Here is a 24,986-nt window from a genome sequence, read left to right as displayed (position 1 = left end):
AGGATAGTTCTTCTCATGCATATTTAACTATCTAGATGCATAAGACACCACCTTACCATGCTACATAAGTACACACCCAAGTCTTACTTGGGATACATCACAGTATACAATAAAACTCTTCGTACCCTCACGAAAGGTAAAAACTGGTACTGTAGTCAAGTTGCCTTCTATTTCTTAAAACGATTCTCACAAGAGTCAGCCCACAAGAATTTCACCTTTTTCTAAGTCAACTTAGTAGGTGGAGCAGCTATGGATGAAAAACTCTCTAAAAATCTTCTGTAATACCCTGCAAAACCCAAGAAGCTCTAAATATAGGTAGGAGTCATGGGTCTACGCAATTTTCTCACTTCTTCTACCTTTTGGGATCAACCTTGATTCTCTCACTAGGCACAGTATGGCCAAGAAAATCAATAACACTAAGCCAAAATTCACACTTGGAAACCTTTGCATACAACTCATGATCCTTAAGAGTCTGAAGGACTATTCAGAGGTGATTGGCATGATCCTCCTTACTCTTAGAGTAAATCAAGATGTCATCAATAAAAACTATGACGAATAGATATAGAAACTAGAGAAACACCCTATTCATTAGGTCCATAAACATTGCAAGGGAATTAGTCAGTCCAAAGGTCATAACTAAGAATTTATAATGACCATATCGAGTTTGGAAACCATCTTGGCAATGTCAGTCGCCCTAGCCTTCAACTGATAGTACCCTAAATGAAGGTCTATTTTTGAGAAATATTTAGCCGCTTGGAGTTGGTCAAAGAGATCATTAATTTTGGAAAGAGGGTACTTGTTTTTAACTGTAACTTTGTTCAGCTGAGGGTAATCTAAACACATACAGAGGGAGCTATCTTTCTTACACACGAAGAGTACCAGAGCACCCTTAGGATAGACACTAGGTCGAATAAAGCCTTTACCATGAAGGTCTTTGATCTGTTCTTTCAACTCTTTCAATTTTTCAGGAGCTACTCTGTATGGCAGAATATAAATAGGTCGGGTGTTTGGCAACAAGTTAATGCCAAAATATATCTCCCTATCTAGTGGTATCCCAGGGAGATCATTAGGAAAGACTTTCAAAAATTCATTAACTACCAGAACATACTAGAGAAAAAGACTTTTAGTGCCAGAATATTTCAACCAAACAAGATGATATAAATAACCCTTTGATATGAGCTTACGGGCTCTAAGATCAGATATGAATTTCCCTCTAGAAGCAAAAGGATACCCTTCCCACTCTATTAGTAACTCATTTTGAAAGTAGAAAGTGACCTTTCTGGTTCTACAGTCTAATGTGTCATAACATGAATGGATACAATCCACTCATAAAATAGTATCAAAATCAATTATATCAGCTCTACATGGTCAGCCACAATATCACGATGAAAAATACACACCACACAATTTCTATAAACTCTTCTAGACATAATAGAATCATCAACTTGAGTGGAAACAGAAAAGGGTCACGGAATTTTTTTGGGCTCAAAACCAAAACTTACTGCTACATAAAGGGTCACATAAGACAAGGTAGACCCGAGATCAAGTAACACATACACATCACTGTAACGACCCATTTCCTTGTTACTAAATTATTCGTAATAAATTTATTACTCAATATTAATTTGGATCTAAATTAGCCAATGTTTTATTTATTATATCACCTTAAACTTTTTGACAAAGATTTTAGCCTTCGAATGTATCTAGATAGACTCAAGTGTGATGACTTTAATTATTCATGAGTTCTAATATCAATAACTTAGTTTGAAATTTCTTTAGTGATTAATTAAGGTCATACAATATCCCTAACATAAAGTTAAGTTTAAAACTTTATTTTCGATAGAGTTTTGATATGGATTTTTATTAGGGAAAACTTCAAATGATCATATCTCTTATAATATAAGGAGTTACCCAACACCCACCAAATTAAAGATCTCTGAGTCCTCTTTCCAACACAATAAACCATTCCTTAATCTAAATTTAGAGTAAAAAGTTATGACTATTTTACTGAGCATTGTTTGGGCTAACGAAGGATTTTGCTGTAGAAAAAATTCTGATGATATTTAAATCGGGTTCAGCTGTATTTTAAGTAAAAAAAAAAACCTGAAATTTTATTTCCTGACCCTTGAAAGGTGATTTCCCAAGGATTAAGATGAAATTCCTTCGTTAAGGTAAATTTTTCCATTATTTTCTTCGTGTTTTAATTCTTTAACATCTTAGAATCCTTAGAAAGACCTTTAATGGTAGAATCCTTTTGAAAAATACTCATGGGTGTTTTGAATATGACCCATAGCTGATTATAAACTATAAATTATAGATTTCTAAAATAAATTTCATAAACTAGATTATGAATTTTAATTGTTAAGAACCTTGAATTTCGTAAAGATGAGACCTTTAGCCTAAAAACTCCATTAATGGAGATGAGTTAAGCTTGAAAGAGATAATTAATGGCTAACTGACATTGGGGAATGATATAGACCTTGAATTAAGGATTGAACTAGTGAGTTTGAATACCCAAGATATTTGTTTGAAGAGTAACTGTTTAATTACTCTTATTATTGCTTGGTTTTTAGATGGTTGATTATTCCAATGCATGAAGGAAAGGAAAGATCATCTTTGTTGTAGCTTGTTTCTTCCAAAAGCTTGGAATCTAGGTAGGCTAGGTTTAATGAGTAGAAGATTGTGTTATTTTATATTTTCATAATTTAGAATTGATGGGAGAAAACATGTCTAGGCCCGCAAGCATGGAGTTAAGGTGGATAAAGATACAAATACTTAACTTTAATCCCCAAAACTAAATTATTTATTGATTATGTGATATATATGATATTATGTATTATGTGCCCGAAAGGAGATTATTGTAAATGTAGTATATGAACATAATGTTTTCTTTAGTTGTTCTAGTGATGAACCTAGTTGAGTTGTAATGGTGTTAAGTTGTATGTATTGTGCAATAATATGATGAGGAGAATTATGCTAAGATCGAATATTGATGAGCATAGTAATATCTAAGGGATAAAAGACTTGAATTTCTGTGATGATTATATTATGTGAAAAGAGGTCGACGATAATGATACGCGTGAATATGCTAGTTATAGGTGGTGATGTTAGAACCTAAGTTGCGGTACTTAAGAAGATAATGATATTTTTTTTATAATTAATGAGTAATTAAGACTTCAATAGTGACTTGTATGCATAAGAATTAAATTGTGATTTATTTTATGATATTTTTATTTTTATATGGATAAAAATACTATATCTATTGAATGCCTATGAGAGGCTAAATTGGTGATAATGATGGTTCATTGAATTGTGGCGATGAGTGCCATGTTTGATAATGATAACTCCTTAAAGTAATGCTATGAATCCTTGTTGATTGGTATTCAGACATACTTGAAATTGTTGATGCTTGGATTGTTGATGGGTTTATGAATGATTGTTGAAAATTTACTTGACGGAATTGTCTTATGACTTTAAGTGTACTTGTAAACTTGGTACATTATTGTATGCTGTGAGGTTGTCTAAATTTGATATTGATAATACTTGTTTATGGTGAATCGGGTACCACACCGGTAAGGATATGTATATGTTAGATCGGGTACCACACCGGTACGGATATGTATATATTGGATCAGGTACCACACCAATATGGATATGTATATGTTGAATTAGGTACTACACTAGTACAGATATGTATATATTGGATCGGGTACTATGCTGATACAAATATGTATATGTCTGATTGGGTACCACGCCGGTATAGATATGTATATATTAGATCAGGTACCATGCCAGTATGGATATGTATATGTTGGATCGGGTACCACGCTGGTATGGATATGTATATATTAGATCAGGTACCACGCCGGTACGAATATGTTATGTTGGATCGGGGACCACCCCAATACAGATATATATATGTTAGATCAGGTACCACGCTGGTACAGATATTTATATGTTGGATCGGGTACCACGCCTGTATGGATATGTATATGTTGGATCGGGTACCACGTCGGTACGGATATATATATGTTGGATCAGGTACCATGCCGGTACGGTACACGAACATAGATTGTTCCCTACAGGTCATGACTATTTGGGCAAAAATAAGTCCCATAACATGTGTGTACATATTTGTGTTGAGTCTGTGGATGTTTACAGTATGGTTGATACTCATGATGGTTATGTGGCTTATTTGTGAGCACTGTTTGATCTGTTATTAGTGTATTGTTAATTCATTGGGTATTTTATTGTGTGATATTTATTTGAAAAATTGAAACTTTGTACTTACTTATATATTGGTTGATTTTCTTTATTTATACGTATTTTAATGGTAGCTTACCAGAATGGCTAGTTATTATTCTTTAATATTATAATAGAGTATTTGGTTGTTAGCCCAAGAATTTAGTGTGGGTTGTCTGTGATTACAGGTTTGTTCCTGTGAATATGAGTAATGAAAAACATAAGGTGAATAAAGAGGAATAGTGTTGTATTAGAGTTGGATTGTGGTTGATGGTGTGAATTAATGAATTTAAAGTATGTTAGTACAGAATATAATATTGATAGAGTTGGAAAAGTAGTGGGATGTTGTAACTTATATAGGTAAAGTAATAATATTATTACTACCTTAGTTAAATAATATTCCATTTAGGATGTTATGATTTATTTTCCTTAATTCTATTTTATGATTACATAGAATAACACGGTTGGCTGATGATGCCTACTAGTACGTGTGGTTGTACTAACCCTACTCTTCTACATTCCTTCTTAGAGTGTAGACTGAATGCAGGTTAGTTACAATTACTAGATGGATGCCGATATTTAGCACTAACTTCTGCACTTTCATCCTGGTAGATATTAGAGTTTTTGTATTATTATTTTATTGTCAGTTTATGTTGTAGTAGATAGCTCTTGTACATGTCGGGCCAAGTCTTGGGATAGTGAAGGACATTTGTAACATGTTTTTGCAAAAGTTTATTTATTAGTATTTAATTTACTTTATATTTCCTTAAAAGCAGAAGTCTTTCGCATATTTTTAGTTGGGTAATAAGGGTTCTCCTAGCTACTTAGAATAGAGTAGGTGCCTGTACGGTCTGTTAGTTCGGCTCATGACAATCACGGGAGAAGATCTGTAACATACCGATTACCACATCTGGTGAAGCCTCTAAGTCCTAGCGGGTAGATAAAGCATATAAATAATTGTGACCACCTCAAGTAGTAGAAGTAGTACCCTTAGGTGGTGGAGATGTGGAATTGCTTGGGACTTTGAACCTCTAACATCTCCTCTAGATGAGGGTCTGTCCCTCTTATGATGACAAGGCTGACAATACGTATAACACACTTTCTCATTGAAAAAACATCTCCCTGGGTGATTCTTTCCACAATTTCCACAGCGAGGGTGTGATCTAATAGGTTGAGTCATACTCCCCTGCTATTGGGTTCCCTGAGCTCTAGGCCTATCTCCTGACTGGAACCTCTGCTCACCCAAAGGCGTAGGCACCGCAGGTGTACTCGCTAAATACTGTGCATTACTCTAAAATTTACCATCTTGCTGCTAACTGACATTCTAATCTGCAGAACTAGATATCTTATCCTTTCTCTCTCTTTTCCTTACCTCTGTCTGCCTCTTCTTCTCCTCTTTTACCTGCTGTATGAGCACTGATAACCTAGAGAAATCCATATCATTATTCAGAATTTCTCTATTACATTCTAATACCAAATCATCCAAGAAACCAGATATGAACTTCCTAATGCGAGCCCTCGTGTTACCCACCAACTATGGAGCGTAACGGGACAACTGGGTGAACTTCAATGCATATTCCTTGACACTCATCTTTCCTTGTTTCAGATTCATAAATTCTTCATCTTTTGCTTGTCTCAGCTCCTAGGTAAAGAAACAATCTAGTAAAACATCTACAAAGTCACCCCATACAACAAATTCAGCATCCCCACCCCTCAAATATTCCCACTAATTGTACCACTGGTTAGCTACGTCCTTCAACTGATAAGCTGCCAACTCAACTCCTTTAACCTCATTAGCATACATAGCTCTAAATATTTTCTCCATTTTGTCAATGAACCCTTAGGGGTCCTCCTCAAACTTTGTGCTAGTAAAGGTGAGTGGGTTTAGCCTCATGAATTGACCAACCCTAGTAATTTCAGACAAACCAGACACAAAACTCATATCTTCATACCGATGGTACTGAGAATCCATAAGTTGAGCAATCAGGTGAATAGACTGATGGAACTCAGCATTTGAGACTTTTCTCTGGGAAGGATAGGTACTGTTAACACCGGACTGAGGGGCCCGAGGTGGACTAGTTTTGACCGAAGGAACCCTTGGAGTATGAGTCCTCATTCCATCAGTAGGGCGGACATCATCAGCATGGGTGTTTCGCTTATTAGATCTACGGGGAGGAATGATCAATCTCTAAAATATACAAAATCATGAATTAGGGGACATTCATTCTCTATAGCAAGAACTTGAATATGAAGAAAGAGAAGCATTCCTAAATACCTAGTAGCCTCCTTCTTATGAGTGTGGCGCATGACACGCCTATAAAAAGGACTCTAACCGACGCGACATCATAGATACCCTGGGAGCCTAAACCATGCTCTAATAGCAAGTTTGTCATGATACGAACCTAGGCCCTAGTCTCAATGGGTATCCCAAACCATGAAGGCCTGAGAGACCCCTTAGCATAAAATCCTAACCATAACTCATCCGTGATGATAAAGCAGAATATAAACTGAAAACATGGTAGTTCTATTATTTCAACTTAACAATGTGGGACATAAGTCCATAAGAAAACCCAAAAATATCTATAACACGTCTACGAAGTCTCTACTGAACTAAAAACAGTAATCTATCTAAAATCGAGACAAGTCCCCCGATCGGACCATGAACTAAAATCAAATAAAATAAACATATGGAAAAATATGCCATCCGAAGTAAGGGAGGCTCACCAACTTCGAATGTTGGATAAAGATCTACTTCTTAGTGGGACCCCGAGACTAGGCTTTAGAACCTAAAATATAGGAGTCATTACACAAAGGTACTGGTATGTAGGAAAATCCAAAAGAACATATCATTATACAACATAGGTGAGAGTATTTCATAAATAATTTGACATAAGATAACTAAAAACACATGGGCATACTTTGATGATTTTAAAAATAATTCTTTCTGATCATGACTCACTCTGTATTTTACTTCTGAGATAGATGTTACACCCTACATTTCTATAATCCCACAGGCTATTTGGAACCCTCGCTTGACTCGACGGCCAAGCCCCCAATCTAAGTTTTTCATAAGGATTGGAGTTCATAAAATTAGTAATACCCCCACATGTGAGAATACTGTAGGAACCCCCTGCCACCATATGAGATGTCCTATTTATCCTCCGATGTAGGATAAGATATCATAATTCCCACATCGGCAAAATACGATTTTTGGCTACGGTTTATCTAAATTTAAGACTTCTCCGAGTATCCATCTAACTCTTTTAAGCCTAATTTTAAAATCATACTTCATGATTAAAATACATTCTGTGCTTATTCTGTCAACAAAAGGGCATATCATCATAGGGTATCGTCATACCCAGTCTAGCAAGTTACTCACGTCATATCAATTCTACAACCCTTCTAATTCAAAATATTCAAATGACCACCAAAAGATTTATAACATCACAAGAGAGATCTCAATTTAAAAGTACATGAAATCTTATGCAAACACACTCTCTTCTTGAGACTTAAACGTTGGAAAACACCCTCTCATCAATTTGTAACCAACATCAATCCACAACTAATAATAAACCATTTGACTCATAATTCAAGAAATGCTATCAAATAACCCATATCATGTAAATCAATCAAAATTCACATTTAGAGGGAGGTTTCATAAATCATGCTCTCATGTTAATCCTCAAAATTCATACAACATTCAAACACATGAATATAATTCAAATCTATGGAAAACTTCATGAAAATCTTATCAAAATAGGTTCATGATGCATATACTTCAAAGTTCTTTCAAAAACTTTCTTATATAAATAATTCTGTACCTTTAAAAGTTATCAAAAATAATACAATACACCCATGAGGTTTAGGATAGTTTGAAATACCTTAATGACGATGAAAGTGAGGATAAATTATCTCTTGAAGCTTACAAGTTCAAAACTAGGTTGTATTCTTTTTTTGTGCTTAAGGAATATGAAATAAGGATTTTTGGGTGTAATACATTATTAGGTAATGCAATTTTATCTATACTGGTTTAGAAATGGATATGGGACATGAAAGGGCCTTTTCGCCCTTAAAATAACTAAAAATGGAGCATTTACGCTGCTATGCCTTAGCCGTGCAGAACTTAGCCCATGGATCAGGCCAAGGTGTTAGACACACAGCCCATGGCATAGTTATTAAGTGCAGGATGCATGCCCCATCTCCTAACCCTAAGCTAGGTGACGCATGCTCCATCGCCTAGCCATTTCAGTGGCTGTTGGAGATGGACATGTGAAGCACGACCATTGCATAGATCCTATATTTCAATTCTCACTTATTTTTGAGGTCCTAAAACACCCCCACACCTTACACAATGTCTATACATGGCCTATTATCCATACAAGGTCCTAAAGGTCATTCTAGAGATCGTTACTAAGTGATTCAATTATGGGATGTTACACTTAAGCCCGATGAATTTAATAATTCATGAGTAATAATATCAATACTTTAGTTTGAAAATTCTTTTGGTATAAATTAAGGTCGTTCAATATCCCTAGCATAAATATAAGTTTAAAACTTTCTTTCCGATAGAGTTTTGATATGGGTTTCTATTAGGGCTAACTTCAAATGACCATATCTCCTAAAATATAAGGATTTTGTTTGATCAATTCCCACAAAATCAAATATATCTGAGTCCTACTTCAACACATCAAACCATTCATCAATTCAAATTTAGAGAAAAAAGTAATGGCTGTTTTAATTAGAACTATTCGGACTGAAATGGAAATTTTATTGTAGCGAGAATTCTAATAGTATTGAAATCAGCTTCAGTCGTGTTTTAGGTCTAAAAACCTCAAAATTCATTTCTGAACCCTAGAGAGGTGATTTTCCAAAGTTTAAGGTTAAAGTCCTTCATTTAGGTAAGTTTTTTCCATTATATTTGTCTTTTAATTCTTTAATTTCTTAAAATTCTTAGAAAGACCTTTAATGGGGAATTTTCTTGGGGAAAACTGATTAGTGTTTTTAATATGACCTAGAGCTGATTCTAAATTATAAATTAAAGATTTCTATCATGAATTTCATAAACTAGATTATGAATTTTGATGATTGGGGACCTTGAATTCCATAAAGATGAGACCTTTAGCATAAAAACTTAATTAATAGAGATGAGTTAAGCTTGAACGAACTAGTTAATGGATAATTAACCTTGGGAAATGATATATACCTTAATTAAGGGTAGAATTAGTGGGTTTCAATCACCACGATATTTGTTTGAAGAGTAATTATTTAACAATTATTATTGCTTAATTTTTAGATGACTGATTGTTTCAAGGCATGATGGAAAGGAAGAGCATCCTTGTTGTAGATTGCTTCTCTCAAAAGCTTGGCATCCAGATAGGCTAGGTTAATGAGTAGAAGACTGTGTTATTTCAGATTTTTATAATTTTGAATTGATGGGAGAAAGAATGTCTAAGCTTGCAGGCATGGAGTTGATCTGGATAAAGATATAAGAACTTTTGTGATATTATGTGTTATGTGCTCGAATTAAAATTATTTACGGATAAAGTGTGCAAGTGTGATGTCATAAAGTTGGTCTAGTGATTAATCTAGTCGAGTTACAAAGATATTAAGTTGTATGTTATACAATAATGTGATGAGAAAAATTATGCTAGGATCAAATATTAATGATCATGGTAATATCTAAGAGATATATGCTTGAATCATTATTAGAATTGTATTATGTGTAAAGAAGAGAGAATAATAATATGCTTGAATGTTCAAGTTATAAGTGGTGATGTTAAACACAAGTTGTGATATTTAAGAAAGAAGTGGTATTATAATAAGTAATGAGTAATTAAGGCTCCAATAATGATTTGTATTATTAAGTGTTAAATTGTGATTTATTTATGATATTGTTGTTTTGGTATTGATGAAAATACTTTATCTATTGGATGCCCAGGAGTGGCTAAATTGGTGATAATGATGATTTATTGATTGTGCCTATGAGAGGCTTGTTTGAAAATGATAACTTCTTGAAGTACTTTCATTAATGTCTTGTTGATAATCATGATGAATTATTGAAATAATGCTCGTGAGAGAGTCAAAATGTTGATAAATGAAAGAACTTGATCGAATTGCCTAATGATTTTTAAGTGCACTTGTACATTTAGTATGTCGTATTGTATTTTGAGAGATAGTGTGAATTTGATAAAATGTATATAATATTATTATGGAGGATCAGGTAACACGTTGGTACGATATATTAATATTTCTTATTTATGGAGGACTGGGTACCACGCCGGTATATTTATTTCTTTGTTGTTGCAAAATGTTTTCTTTTCCTTTTAAACTTTAGTTAGCCCTAAATTTTGCTGGCAAACATGCCCCTATCATAAACATGCATTTGCTTTTTTCATTTGTTACCTCTATATGTGATGATTGCAATACCACAAATGCAGCTTACTAGAAAAAATAGATCTGTAAATTTGGTAGTTAAGTTTACTGCAAATGGTGGATGGTGTGTTGTCTATTATTTTGGATAAATAATTTTAGTAGTATCTTGTGGCGCTAGTATTATCTTGTGTCTAGCGGTAGTTTATTTTGCCTGTATAATTTTATATGCATTTATGATTTGTTTCTATATTGTTGTTGATCCTAAGCCGGGGGTCTATCGAAAACAACCGCTCTACTTCTCTTGAGGTAGTGGTATGATCTGCGTACACACTACCCTCCCCAGACCCCACTAGGTGGGAATACAATGGGTATGTTGTTATTGTTAATTATGGAGGACCGAACACCATGTCGGTACGATACATGGACCTAGATTGTCCTCTGAAGGTCAAGACTAGTTGTGCAAAAATAAGTCTCTTAGTATGTGTGTATAGATTAGTGTTGATTTTGAATGGTTGGGTCATTTAATAAGCTGATAATGAGCTAATGGTGTACTAGTTTAGAGGTTTAGAAGAATATAATTGTTACTTATAGAAAGATTATTAGTAGCAATGTAGAAATTCCAATATTACTGTGAGATATGATTGGATCAGATGTCACGAGCTGACGTGGTGATAGTAATAATAATAGTAATCAAGGAATTAACAATTAAGTGATCAAAAGTGATGAATCCAATGAATAATGTCAAAGGAATGTTCCAAAAGTTTCATTAATTGATTTAATCTTTTTTTTAAAAATATGTATAACGTTTGCTAATGAGACTTGAGTTCTCTAGTATGTGTTACTGAGATATGAGTTGACTTGTATTCCCTACTTGATTGTATCCTTAAGATTGATTGTGTGAAATGTGCTTGAAAAAGTAAAACTCTATACTTTCTTTTTATATGTTGGTCGACTTTCTTTATTTATACTTGTTGTAATTGTAGCATACCCGAGTTATTAGTTATCATTCTTTAATATTATAAGAGAGTGTTTGGTTGTTAGCTCTAGAGTTTAGCGTGAGTTGTCTATTATTACTAGGTTGATCCTACAGATGTGGGTAATGGAAAAAAGGTAAAGCAAATAAAGGAATTATAGTGATAGTTTATTGTTGAATAGTGGTGGATAGTGTGAGTTAATGAGGCTAGACTATGCTAGTGGTGAATATAATCAAGTTAATAGAGTTGGGGAATTACAAATTATATAGGAAAAGTATTAAAATGATATTACAACCTTAGTTGAAATATATTTCATTTTAGATGTCTTGATTTCTTTTTATTGATTCTATTTTATGATTATGTGGACGAACACTGACCAACCGATGATGCCTACTAGTACGTGTATTTATACTGACCCTACTCTTCTATATTTCTTTTTTGGAGTATAGAATGGATGCAGGTTAGTTTGCTATTATTAGATAGACGACAATAGTCAACATTAACTTTTATAATTACTTCCTGGCAGATGTTGGAGTCTTTGTGTTATTCAACTCCCAAAATCTATACTAGTCTGACAAGCCTCTAAGAAAATTAATAAAACCAGCGAGCCATTGAGACATGCCCCAACTGACTCATACTCAGTTATCAAATGTAAACAATTCCGTGAAAGCAACATCAGACATCATGTCCTCGGAACATGAGGACTCACCACGACAGAAGATGTAGAACAGCGTGCTCGAAAAATCATTGTCGAACCTGGAACTGAGCACCTGAACATACATTCCGAGAAAATGCAGCCCATATCCGAAGATGTGGGTCAGTACCATGGAAAAGAACCGAGTATATGAGGGTGTATGTAGTTTTATAAACATCATTATCATAAATATTTATAAGAAATATGCAGGATGTATGAAAGAGTCACATAGCCCGAAGAAAATCATCATAATCATGAGAGGATGAAATAAGTACAATAACATATGTGAGTCATCATATAATTTGTCAATAACATATGTGAGTCATCATATAATTTGTCAATCACTTTCAGTTCATCAAGAATATCAATTCTCATAATGTAAATATCATTTAAATCTTTCGAAAGAATAACTTTCACAATTCCACTTTCAAATCACTTCGCCATTCACCATAAACACAAGGAAACACACACACACACTGGGTGATCCTATGACCGACATAAACCACGTGAGCTACTTGGAGTCCAACGTACAACCCACGTTGGGGAGAGCCGTCCTATCCTTGCCATTGGAATAGGACTATCGATATCATAACCACAAAAACTAGTGATCACTATAAAAATCAGCGTCAGGATCATTCTTACGGGGGCACGTAGTTCTAGGGAAGTAAGGTCGCTTTATACCTCCCACTCGGTGCTAAAGATTTCTCCCGGACTTGGCTCAGATCATTTCAAAGACAATACATAACAAAACAATTTTAGTAATATATAAATATATATCGGGCGCCATCATGCTTCACATCTATCAAAAGCAACCACGTTGTGGATTTATTTCACACTCGAGTTCAAAACAACTCCATTAAGACCAAAAGCTCAAATCATGCAAAATATCTCAAATATTCAATATCAACGTGCTTATAACACACACTTTCTCATAAAAACATAATTTTCAATGGGGATTCACGACCCAAATATCAAAATCATGATAGATATCGTTCAAGATTCATGCTTTATATCTTCACACATGTAAATTCATCTTTCAAAATCACAAATATCAAGATTTCATAATAATCATCATAATATATGGGTTCATGCTTCAAATTCATAAAAATCAAATAAAAATCATGCCTTTGTAAAGAAAATTACTTTTGGGCACAGGAACGAAAGAGAGTTCTTGCTGAAAAAACCCACATACCTTGAATGATGAACTTTAGATTGATACTCATTTTTGAGATGTTAATTGTGCCTTTGAATGATGGTTCTTGGAGTTCTTGAACTAGGAACTTGGAATCTTGGATAAATTTGAGAATTAATGATGAACTTTGGAGGTTCTTGAAGTTGGATGTAGGAGCTTAGGGTTTTCTTTTTGAGAGAATTTGATGAAATATAGCATATAATGCTTGTAATAGTCTTTAATATAGGGTTTGAACGGATTTTGGGAGAGATAGAATGAACAAAACGCCCCTAAAAATCAAATAATTCTCGAATCTGTCCTTTGGTGGACTGTTTTGATAGTTTGAAGTAGATCAACTATAAAGTTTTACTACGACATCCAAATTGGATGAAACCAATTTCATTAGAAAGAGGACTCTCATATATTTCCGCTGATATATAGTACCTCACCCAGATCATTGTGTACGAGGAGTCATGATCATTTGAAGTTGACCCAAAAATTCACTTTTGATAGGCTGAAGTAGATCGACCATAACTTTTTGCTCCGATAGTCAAATTGGATGAAACTAATTTCATTGGAAAGAGGACTCACAGATCTTTCCGTTGATATATAGTAGATCACCTAGATCATTATGTACAAGTATTTATGATTGTTTGAATTTGGAGAAAAAATACGCTAGGCCTCAGTACTTTTTCCTGCCCGTTTTACTATTTACTACTATTCATAGTTCGATCGGAATATTCATAACTCGTCGTTCGGGGGTCCGTTTTTGATGATCCACATATCGTTGGAAAGCTTATTCCATACTCTATGTAATGGTGGGCCATAATATAAGACATTACGTACAGAAAATTTATAATTTATTCTAAAAGATAGAACCCAACATTTTTACGCACAAAATTTTAATAAAATATTTCCGGGGGTATTACATCATCCCCCCTTGGAAACATTCATCCTCGAATGATGCTAGAAATGACAAGATTAGATAGGGAATAGAGCATACAGCTAAAACCATTCGTTAGACTCATCACCACATTGTTTCTCACTTCGAATGCAACATAGAATGCATAAATTCAAGAAGTTACAACTGAACACAAAATAAATGACAGCTGGACTGCTGCAACTTTTATTAAAAGTGCATGATTTAGGAAAGAACGGTACCTTCGGCTTGAACGGAGTTCGCGGAAAATAGGTGCGGGTACTTGGATCGCATATCCGCCTCAGCTTCCCAAGTTGCACCCTCAACAGATTGGTTTTGCCACAATACCTTGACCAATGGAACTTCTTTGTTCCTTAGTCTTTGGACACTGAAATCAAGAATCTCAATAGGAATCTCATCAAAAGAAAGATTTTCTTGAATGTCAGCACTCACAGAGGAATCCACTACCATAGCATCACTAAATACGTTCAAAGCATGAAGACATAAAATATTTGATGAACAGAGGACAGCTCGGAAGGCAACTCGACCTCATAAGCTACCTTACCAACACGGCTATGAATTTTGTAAGGACCAACATAACGGGGACTACGCTTCCCCTTCTTTCCGAATCTCTTCACCCTTCTCATGGGTGAAATTTTCAGATACACTAGGTCACCAACTTCAAACTCAAGGTCTCTCCTTCTAACATCCGCATATGACTTCTGATGACTCTTCGCAGTTTTCAACCTTTTCCTAATCAACTTAACTTTTTCCATAGCCTCAAATACCGAATCAGGACCACTCACAGCCGCTTCACCCACCTCGAACCAACCTATGAGTGATCTACACTTCCTACTATATAAGGCTTCAAAACGGAGCCATGCCAATACTAGAGTGGAAACTGTTATTGTAAGCAAACTGTATCAACGGTAAGTGATCATCCCAACTTCCCTTAAAGTCAAGTGCACAAGCTCTCAACATATCCTCTAAGGTCTAGATAGTCATCGGTCTACGGATAAAAAGTAGAACTCAAAATCACTTGGGTACCAAGACCCTTTTGAAAAGATTTCCAAAATTGCGAAGTGAACTGAGTACCCCTATCCAAAATGATAGAGAAGGGAACTCTATGCAGTCTGACCAGCTCTTGAATATACAATCTAGCATAATCCTCAGCAGTATATAAAGTATGAACAGGCAAGAAATGAGCATACTTAGTCAACCTATCAACCACAACCCAAATGGAATCATGATGGCGTCGGGAAGGAGGTAAACCAATCACTAAGTCCATATTTATCTTTCCTACTTCTAGGTGGGAATACTAAACTCTTGCATCATACCACCAGGTCTTTGGTGTTCAACCTTAACCTGTTGGCATGTTGCACACTTAGCTATAAACGCTGCTATATCTTTCTTCATGCCACTCCACCAATAGATTTCTCGCAAGTCTCGGTACATCTTGGTGGCACCAGGATGAATAGAATATCACGCCCCGTGCACTTCAGCCATAATTCTCTTTCTCAGATCATCAACATTCGGGACACACAATCTACCCTGCAATCTCAACACACCATCTTCCCCTTGGGAGAAAACCTCTACTTTTTGGTCCTTGACTGACTTCTTCAGTCTGACCAAACTAGCATCTAAGTATTGCTTTAACTTTACTTCTGAAAACAAGGAGGATTCGAAACTACTCTGAACCCTTATACTACCTTCAGCAGAGTCAAACAACCTAACCACCAATCTAGCCAAACGATGTACATCACAAGCCAACTCTTTCTTACCTTCTACCATATGTGAAACACTACCCATGGACACTCTACTTAAGGCGTCTGCCATAACATTGGCCTTGCTCGGATGGTACAATACACTCATATCATAGTCTTTTAACAATTCTAACTATCATCTCTGCCTAAGATTTAATTCTCTTTGGGTAAACACATACTGCAGACTCTTATGACCAGTGAAAACATCAACATGGACACCATACAAATAGTGTCTCCAGATTTTCAAAGCAAACACAATAGCAGCCAACTCAAGGTCATGGGTGGGGTAATTTTTCTCATGGGGTTTCAACTGTCTAGAAGCATAAGCTATCACCTTACCCTTCTATATCAATACGCAACCCAACCCAACTCTTGAAGCATAACAGTACACTATAAAACCATCAACACCATCAGGCAAAGTCAAAATAGGGGCTGAAGTGAGTCGAGTCTTCAACTCCTAAAAACTCTTCTCATAAGATTCGGACCACAAGAATTTCACTTTATTTTGGGTCAACCGAGTCATAGGAGAAGCTATAGAGGAGAAACCCTGAACAAAATGGCGGTAATAGCCAGCTAAACCCAAGAAACTTTGGATGTCAGTCAGAGAAATAGGTCTAGGCCAATTTCTAATAGCTTTGGTCTTTTGGGGATCAACTCTAATACCCTTGGAAGAAATGATATGACCTATAAAAGTAACTGACCTTAGCCAAAACTCACACTTACTGAACTTGGCAAACAACTTGTGATCTCTAAGGGTTTGTAAGACAGTTCGAAGATGATCAGAATATTCATCCTCACTACGAGAGTACACCAGTATATTATCGATGAACACTATGAACACTCGATTCATGAGGTTCATAAAAGCTGCTGGGGCATTAGTTAACCCAAAAGACATAACAAGAAACTCAAAATGGCCATAACGAGTTCACAAAGCAGTTTTTGTGATGTCACACTCCATAACTTTGAGTTGATGATAGCCGAAACGAAGGTCTATCTTTGAGAAATAACTTGCACCTTGCAATTGGTCAAACAAATCATCTATTCTCGAAAGGGGGTACTTATTTTTTATAGTGACTTTATTCAGTTGGCGGCAATCAATGCACATACGTAAAGAGCCATCTTTCTTACTCACAAACAACACAGGAGCACCCCAAGGAGAAATACTGGGCCTTATGAAACCCTTATCTAGTATATCTTTGAGTTGCTCTTTCAACTCCTTAAGTTCTGCAGGGGCCATACGGTAAAAAGAATTAGAATTTATCGTCTTATAATCGTAGATTGTTTCATTGTGAAAATTAACATATGAGATATTCATATGAATAAAAATTAATCTTTTGTATCCCTAATAAATAAATTATTTATTTTATTTACTCATATTCTACAAGTTAAGACTGAATATTTTTTTATTGAAAAAATTAACATATAAATAATTCTATCATTGATTTAACACTGTAGACTATTTCATTATGAAAATTGACATATGAATAATTATGTCAAATGTATCATACTTTTCTTTATCTTGTGGTTCTAATATAACACGTGCAAAGTTGAAATTAAAGTATTGTCAAAAAAATAAAAAATTTTAAAACAAATTAAAACGGAAAAACTGATCTTTATTTTTGAAATTGAGAGAGTAACAAACATCTACAAGACATTCATATATCCACAGTTCACATCATTCAAAAATAATTTCAAGTTAAATTTTTTCATGATATCTAAAATAATTTTAAAATATTATTTGTTATATGTTAAAAAATAATTTAAGTAGTTAGTTTTCTTCCTACTTTATAATGATATATGAATTTATGTGATAATCTTTTTATTAAATGCAAACTTAAATAATATCTTAATTCAAATGTTAGAATGATATCAAATTTAAAGAGAAATCATATTTCAAGTTTTTCCTATTTAAACATTTTTTCCAAACGAGCTTTCTATCCTCTTAACTAAATCCACAGAATAAACAAGTTACTTTTGAGTGTAACATTCATTTTTTTTTGTTTTTTTCTAATATTATTGATAGTTAATTTATCTTTAGGGTAAAACATGCAAATATAACTAAGGGTATAACTGTTTTTCATAATTTTTAAAATATTTTCGTATAATTTTTTATGTTGACCCCATTACAACTCTATTTTAAATGAAAAATATACACATAATGGTCATTTCATTAGAATCTTTTCAATGTCATTTATGATGTAATTTTTCATATGAATTTCACACACCTCAACTATAAGTCTATTTTAATATGTAGTAAAAAAATTAAATGCATCATGTTAGAATGTCTATTGTAATACATCCTATGTCTCCATTCAAATAATATGTTTTTCTTTTTAATCATTTCTAAAAAAGAATTGACATTTTTTATTTGGTTAAAATTTTATAACATTATCAATATTTTAGTCATATTGAATTTTATTTATTTGTCAAAAGTCCACAAAGGTATACTCTTCTATTTAATGTTTATTTATTTGAAAGATAATTTGAAACATTGCGACGTTTTTTCATATATCTTAAATTCAATGTCTAATCAAAATTTTATAAATTGAAATAAGGGAGACATAGTTTATAGGAGTATGTGTAAATACTTACATATGTTTCATAAAAGATTTAAAAAAGATAAAATTAACTTTGGCTGCACATTTAATTGCATGAAGTAACTATTGTTATATTATAGTAAGATAATAAAGACTACTCATAAATATTGAATAAGTGTTTATCTATCAAACACAAAAAGTGATTCCTCCATAATTTCAAAATATCACATGATACATAGCATTACAAAGATTTGCACTACATATAATGTATGAAAATAATTATTTACTACGAACCTATTAAAATTATTTTTTTAAAAAAATAATTGTAATATTAACTAAATCATGTTAAATTACTACAATATATATCATGTTAACGTTTGTTAATTGTTTTGATTGTCATTGTTTGAGGTATTAAATTTCCTCATCAGGTAGGCAAATCAGTTAAATTTTTTTTTTTTTACTTACTATATTAAATTGTTCTCCTATTTTTAATGTATATAAGACAAGACATACAGACAATCCTTCAACATTATGATTCATTAAAATGTTCATCCAGTAGTTTCTTATTTTCGTTTATTAAATACCCATAAAATAAATTTAGATATATTCAAAATCAATTTATTTATGGATTAGTATCCTTTATTGCTTCATATGATTCTATATTAAATGTTAATAAATAGATTTTTATAATTTTAACCTATTCTCATGTATAATTTTTGAATAAAGTAGAAAAAGAAAAACATTAGAATTAGTTGTTTATTCTCTTGTGATTGACCTGATGTTAAAAATAAACATTAGAGAATCTGATATTTTAATGTTAATTATGAAATCTTAAATAAGTTGTAAGTTATTATTTGATTTTATAAAAATAAGAAGTTATATTTTATTATATAGTGTGATTTTTACTTTAATTTCTTGTTGTGTTTATTCAAAAATATTAATGATTATTTTCTTTTGAAAAATTAATTAAATAGCTATAAATATATTTAAACTATATAATATAAAGCCTGTGCATGCACGGGCCCAATATAATTATTTAGAAGCTTCAAATCAATTATATATTGAGTAAGTTTTATATTGAGAAAGTATAAGTTTTTCTTATTGCTATTTCGCAAATTTAAGAAAAATTAAAAGAAAAAACAACGATACCAACGTACTGTAAAAGCCTTACCATCACGGTGCTTTGAGTTAAAAGTGACAAAAGAGTTTGAAAATAATATGTAGGTGACTCAAGTCTTAATAATTGAGTGAGAGTGATAATTACTTTATTATGGATTAAGAAAGTTGAGAAAATTTAAAAGTAACCCACAAATTTTTAAATTTACACTTTGATCCAAATGTCAGTTAATATAATAAGAAACGGAGGGGGAAAACACGTATTTCTCTCTCTTCTCATCCATTGTTGTTTTCTCTCTCTTAGCAATTTTTGTCGTTCATTGTTGTTGTTGTTTTATTCATCATCTTCAGCTTCATTACCATCATCTTCTACTTTATTATTATCTTGATGTTCTTCTTGTTGATCGTTATTGTTGTTCTTACCGCTACTACTGCTATTTGACTAATTTTTTAGGTCAAATTTTATTTTGTACATCACTTTCCACTTTGGTATTACTTCATAGAAGACTTTGTTAAGTCAATTTATGATTTTTAGTTGAATTTGTCATCTGGGTAACTGCTATTGTGTTATTTTTTCAACAATAGATAGGACGCGAACATGAATACAACATAAGAGCCATCTGCTTAAATAGATCAATCATCTATTGCAACAGATGAGCCATCTATTGCAACGGAAGACTCATATGTTGGATTCATGTTTATAGTTCTATAGTGCCATAACATGAATTGAACAAATGGGTCTTCTATTGCAACTATGACCCATCTCTTGCAATAGGATAAATATCTATTGCAATAGAATAGTAACTTGTTGCAACAGAACCTGAATTCGATTCCAACAAATGTGTCATCTATTGCAACAGGGTAAATATTTGTTACAACAGATTAGTAACCTATTTTAATAGAACCAAAACTTGATTCCAACATATGTGTTATCTGTTGTATTAGGTAAGTCGTTTGTCGCAACAGGTTAATTATCTGTTGAAACATATCACTCATCTGTTGAAATAAGCTTCAAAGGTTCCTTAGTACTGTAACATCTATCCTAATAGGCGCTTTATCTATTGCAATAGATATATAGTCTGTTGCAACATATGATTCACCTGTTACAACAGATGACTCATCTATTGAAATAGGCTTTAGGAGCGTAACATGAATCCTAACATGAAAGTAATTTCTTGCGACTAATCACTTACTTATTGCAACTTATTTTTGACTTGTTTCAATAGATTACATATCTATTGGGGTTCATGTACGACACTATGAAATCACTATTAACTTTTTTTAACAAATGACTTTATTTAGGTACCACTAATGGAGGGATCAATAACAATAGGGGTGGATTGTCATGGTCAATGGATCGAGAAGTGTAATCGATATGTATGGCATTGAAAGGAGGGTAAAATGCTAGAGACAATAGTTATAAAAGTCCAAAGTGATGTGTCGTATGATGATTTTGTGAACTTAATCATCAGCTATTGTGGATTGAATTGTAAACCAGAAGAACTCATCATCAGCTACATGCACAACTGCTTTGAAAATTAGAGGGTACTAACTTTCAAGATAACCGATCATGTTCAGTTGCGTGCTTATCTTAGTGATTCATCCAGGCCGGTGTTAAGGGTATACGTACTTGAAAAGACGAAAGAGAATGAGAACAATAATGTAGAAGCACAAGAACAACAACAAGACATCTTTAATGATAGGTTTGATGATCTTGACATGAATATTCCACATGATGATCAAAAACCTATGCTCATTGATGTGACCAATACGGTGGGCAGTTTTTCTCGATCGACACAGTTTGGCAATACCGGCTTTTTCAATAGAATTTCACTCAAGGATAAGAAAGAACTATCTACTACTTTGTTTATTTCCTGCTTGAAAAAAATTTCAGAATAAAGAAGGTGATTATTTCAAGCAATGTCTTTTGCTACAAATATGCTAATTCGAGCTGCAAGTGGTGGTTGAGAGAGGTGAAGTACTTATGTTCTGATAGATTCACCAATCATAAACATGAAAAGTATTATACATGTGATTCGGAGCACATCTCCAGCCAAAATCCTCACGCCATGTCAAAGGACCTCAGTGAATATTTCAAGAATAGTTTCCTCGATGGCAAAGGCCCTTCTAAAAGGGTTTTGGCCAATTAAATCCTTACAAAATTGGGTGTCTTGGTTAGTTATTGGAAGATATATACGGCCATGAGGATTTCTAAGGACTTGGTTAGGGGACACACGAGCATGGGTATTAAATCCTGGGGTCCTACCGCTACATACTTGAGTCCACAAATCCCAAAAGTAAGATGACGTTGTATATTGATGAAAACGGAAGGTTCAAATACTTTTTTGTATCCTATGGTGCTTGAATTCAAGGTTTTCGACATTTGAGAAAAGGCATAGTCGTCAAAGGTACCTTCTTGAGAAGCAGGTATAGTGGAATTCTACTAGCGGTAGTCACGCAGGATATCGAGAATCACATCTTTCCTATCAGTTTTTGTGTAATGGACAAGAAATGTGATGCCTCTTATGAATTTTTTTTAAACAACTATAAAGCTGCGTCGAAGATACCAAAAAGCTGTGTTTTGTTTCCGATAGGCATCCAAGTATTCTAAAGATGGGTTTAATTTTCTTCACTTCAGCTTACTTTGGTTGTTGCATCAGGCATTTTGAAGAGAATATTTGGACCAACTTTCACAATGAAAGGCTCGTGGCCCATTTTTATAGAGAAACTAATGCATATAGTAGAGAGGAGTTTTTAGACTATTTCAATCAAATAGCATATATGCATCCCCAGGTAGCAGAACATCTCGTACATATTGGTTTCGAGAGATGGAACCGGGCATTTTGTCCGGTAAATAGGTACATTTTTATGAATTTAATGTCTTGTTTGAGTCATACTAAGTGATTCTTTTGTATAGGTACAATATTATGACGTCAAACATAGTTGAATCAGTGAATTCATTGTTTGGCGATGAAAGAGAATTTCCCATCAAGGCTTTGTTTGAAATAATAAACAAGAAGTATGGCCAATTTTTAAACAAAAGTTGTATGCAGTTCAAGGACGCAGGAACCCCATTTGTTCTAGAATTGGACAAAATAATTTCAACGAATATCAGTCTGGGGAATAGCTTATTATCTCATCAAATAGAAGATTACAAATTCAGTATCACTGATGATGGTGATGTTGCCACGGTCGATCTTCAAATAAGATCTTGTACGTGCAGAGTTTTTGACTTGGACAAAATACCCTTTCCACATGCTATGGTAGCGCTTCAAGATCAATACGGTGAAAAATATGAACCGAAGAATCTTAGGTTGTTCCAACAGAGTTTTTGGGAGATTAATACCTCCTCTATATATTGACCCAAGAACTATTAAACTGGAAAGAAAGCCATATAAGAGGAGGTGTGGAATCGGAGAATCATTTCCATTAAGAAGAAACAAGTGCTCCGTATGTAAACGCGCTTGCACATACGAACTACATGCGCAGATCGTAATCTACTATGATTATTGTAATTGCAAAAACTTGTGTTGTTGTTTGTTGTGGACTTTTATATATTTAAATCATTGTTGTGAACGTAATGTTATCATTTATTATATATAAAATATATTTTTTAATAACTTGTGCATCAATAAAAAGAGGCAAAACATGAACTAAATACAGTAGACCATAATTATTTTCAACAGATTGTCTATTTGTTGCAACAGATAGACATTAGCTAGAAGAACATAATACAGTTCAACAAGCTAGAATGTTTTCCTCCAACAGATGACAAATCTATCGCAACAAATGGATAATCTGTTGACAGAAACCCAACTGATGACTAATCTGTTCTAATACATGGTCCATCTGTTGAAAGAACTCAAAAGCCAAAATTGCTATTACTACTGGATTCAAAATTGCTCCTTACCTCCAATCGTAGATATGTTAACATGTATGTTTAGAAGACGAAATAGATAGAATGAAAATTGAATAAGAATTAAAAAGCCAAAGTTGACTAAAAATAATTTTTTATTAAACGAAAAATAAAATACATTAGGTATAGATCCGATATAGAAAAACTAAAATACATATGCTAAAAGAAAAAAAACATTCTAATTATTATTATTATCAACATCATTATTATTTCCAGTCATCCAATCAACTAGTAGCAGTAGGGCCCTCATCATCCTCTCTATCTCTCTGAACATCCTTGCTCTCATGGTGACCAACTCTCTCTGTAGGTTGTTAATTGCCTCTGAAGTTCCCACATGGTGTCATGTAGAATAGCAATGTCCCAACAGGATCAGTCATATCTTGAACACGCATGAATTAACAAAAACGTAAACACAAAAGTAAAGAAAAGAGTCTGAATGTAATATAATGTATACTGCCAATTGGTAGATTTACATAAAAAAAACTTTCCTCAATGAGAAAGGAATATGGTCTTTGAATAGAAGTGGTTGAAGATGTAATACGAAAAGAGAAAATGCGAGAAATAATAGAAGTAGAGTAGAATGAAATAAAGGGGGACCTATTTATAAGGGATTGAATCTGAATGTTTTAGGCAAATAGGCATGACTGTTCAGCTCCATTGTATTAATTACATTCAAACTACTGGCTTTTTGTTTTTTGTGAAAAGTCGCAACTTTTTCTTTTACATTCAAACTTCTTACCTTTTCAAAATGGTTTGAGACTTAATAACAATCATTATTATTGAGTTGTTGCAATAGATTATCCATCTATCATAACAAATAACCTACTGTCGTAATAGATTTACCATTTGTTATAACAGATGGTCTGTATGTGCAATAAATGAGAAATCTACTGCAACATATGGATTATCTATTGCATGAGATGGAACATCTTTTTGACAAGATATTTTGATTTCTTCTAACAGTTGATTCATTAGTTGCAACAAATGGAGAATTTTATTCATCAGCTGTTTCAAATGATTTACTATCTGTTGTAACAAATGGTCTGTATGTGTAACAGATGAAACATCTATTGAAATATATGAATTATCTATTGCGACATATTAACCATCTATTAGAGAGGATGTTTAAATTTCTTCTAACAATTGATTCATCAGTTGCAACAGATGGAAAATTTGATTCATCAGCAATTTTAAATGTGTTAGATAAAAAGTTACAACTATTTACCTTTTTTTTTAATAGCCATCAGACTTATGCAGATGAATAAATATTGTCTGACATTGA

The sequence above is a fragment of the Capsicum annuum genome, chromosome 11, assembly GCF_002878395.1.
Source record: "Capsicum annuum cultivar UCD-10X-F1 chromosome 11, UCD10Xv1.1, whole genome shotgun sequence".
Classification (NCBI taxonomy): Eukaryota; Viridiplantae; Streptophyta; class Magnoliopsida; order Solanales; family Solanaceae; genus Capsicum; species Capsicum annuum.
Note: the sequence above shows the minus strand (reverse complement) of the source record.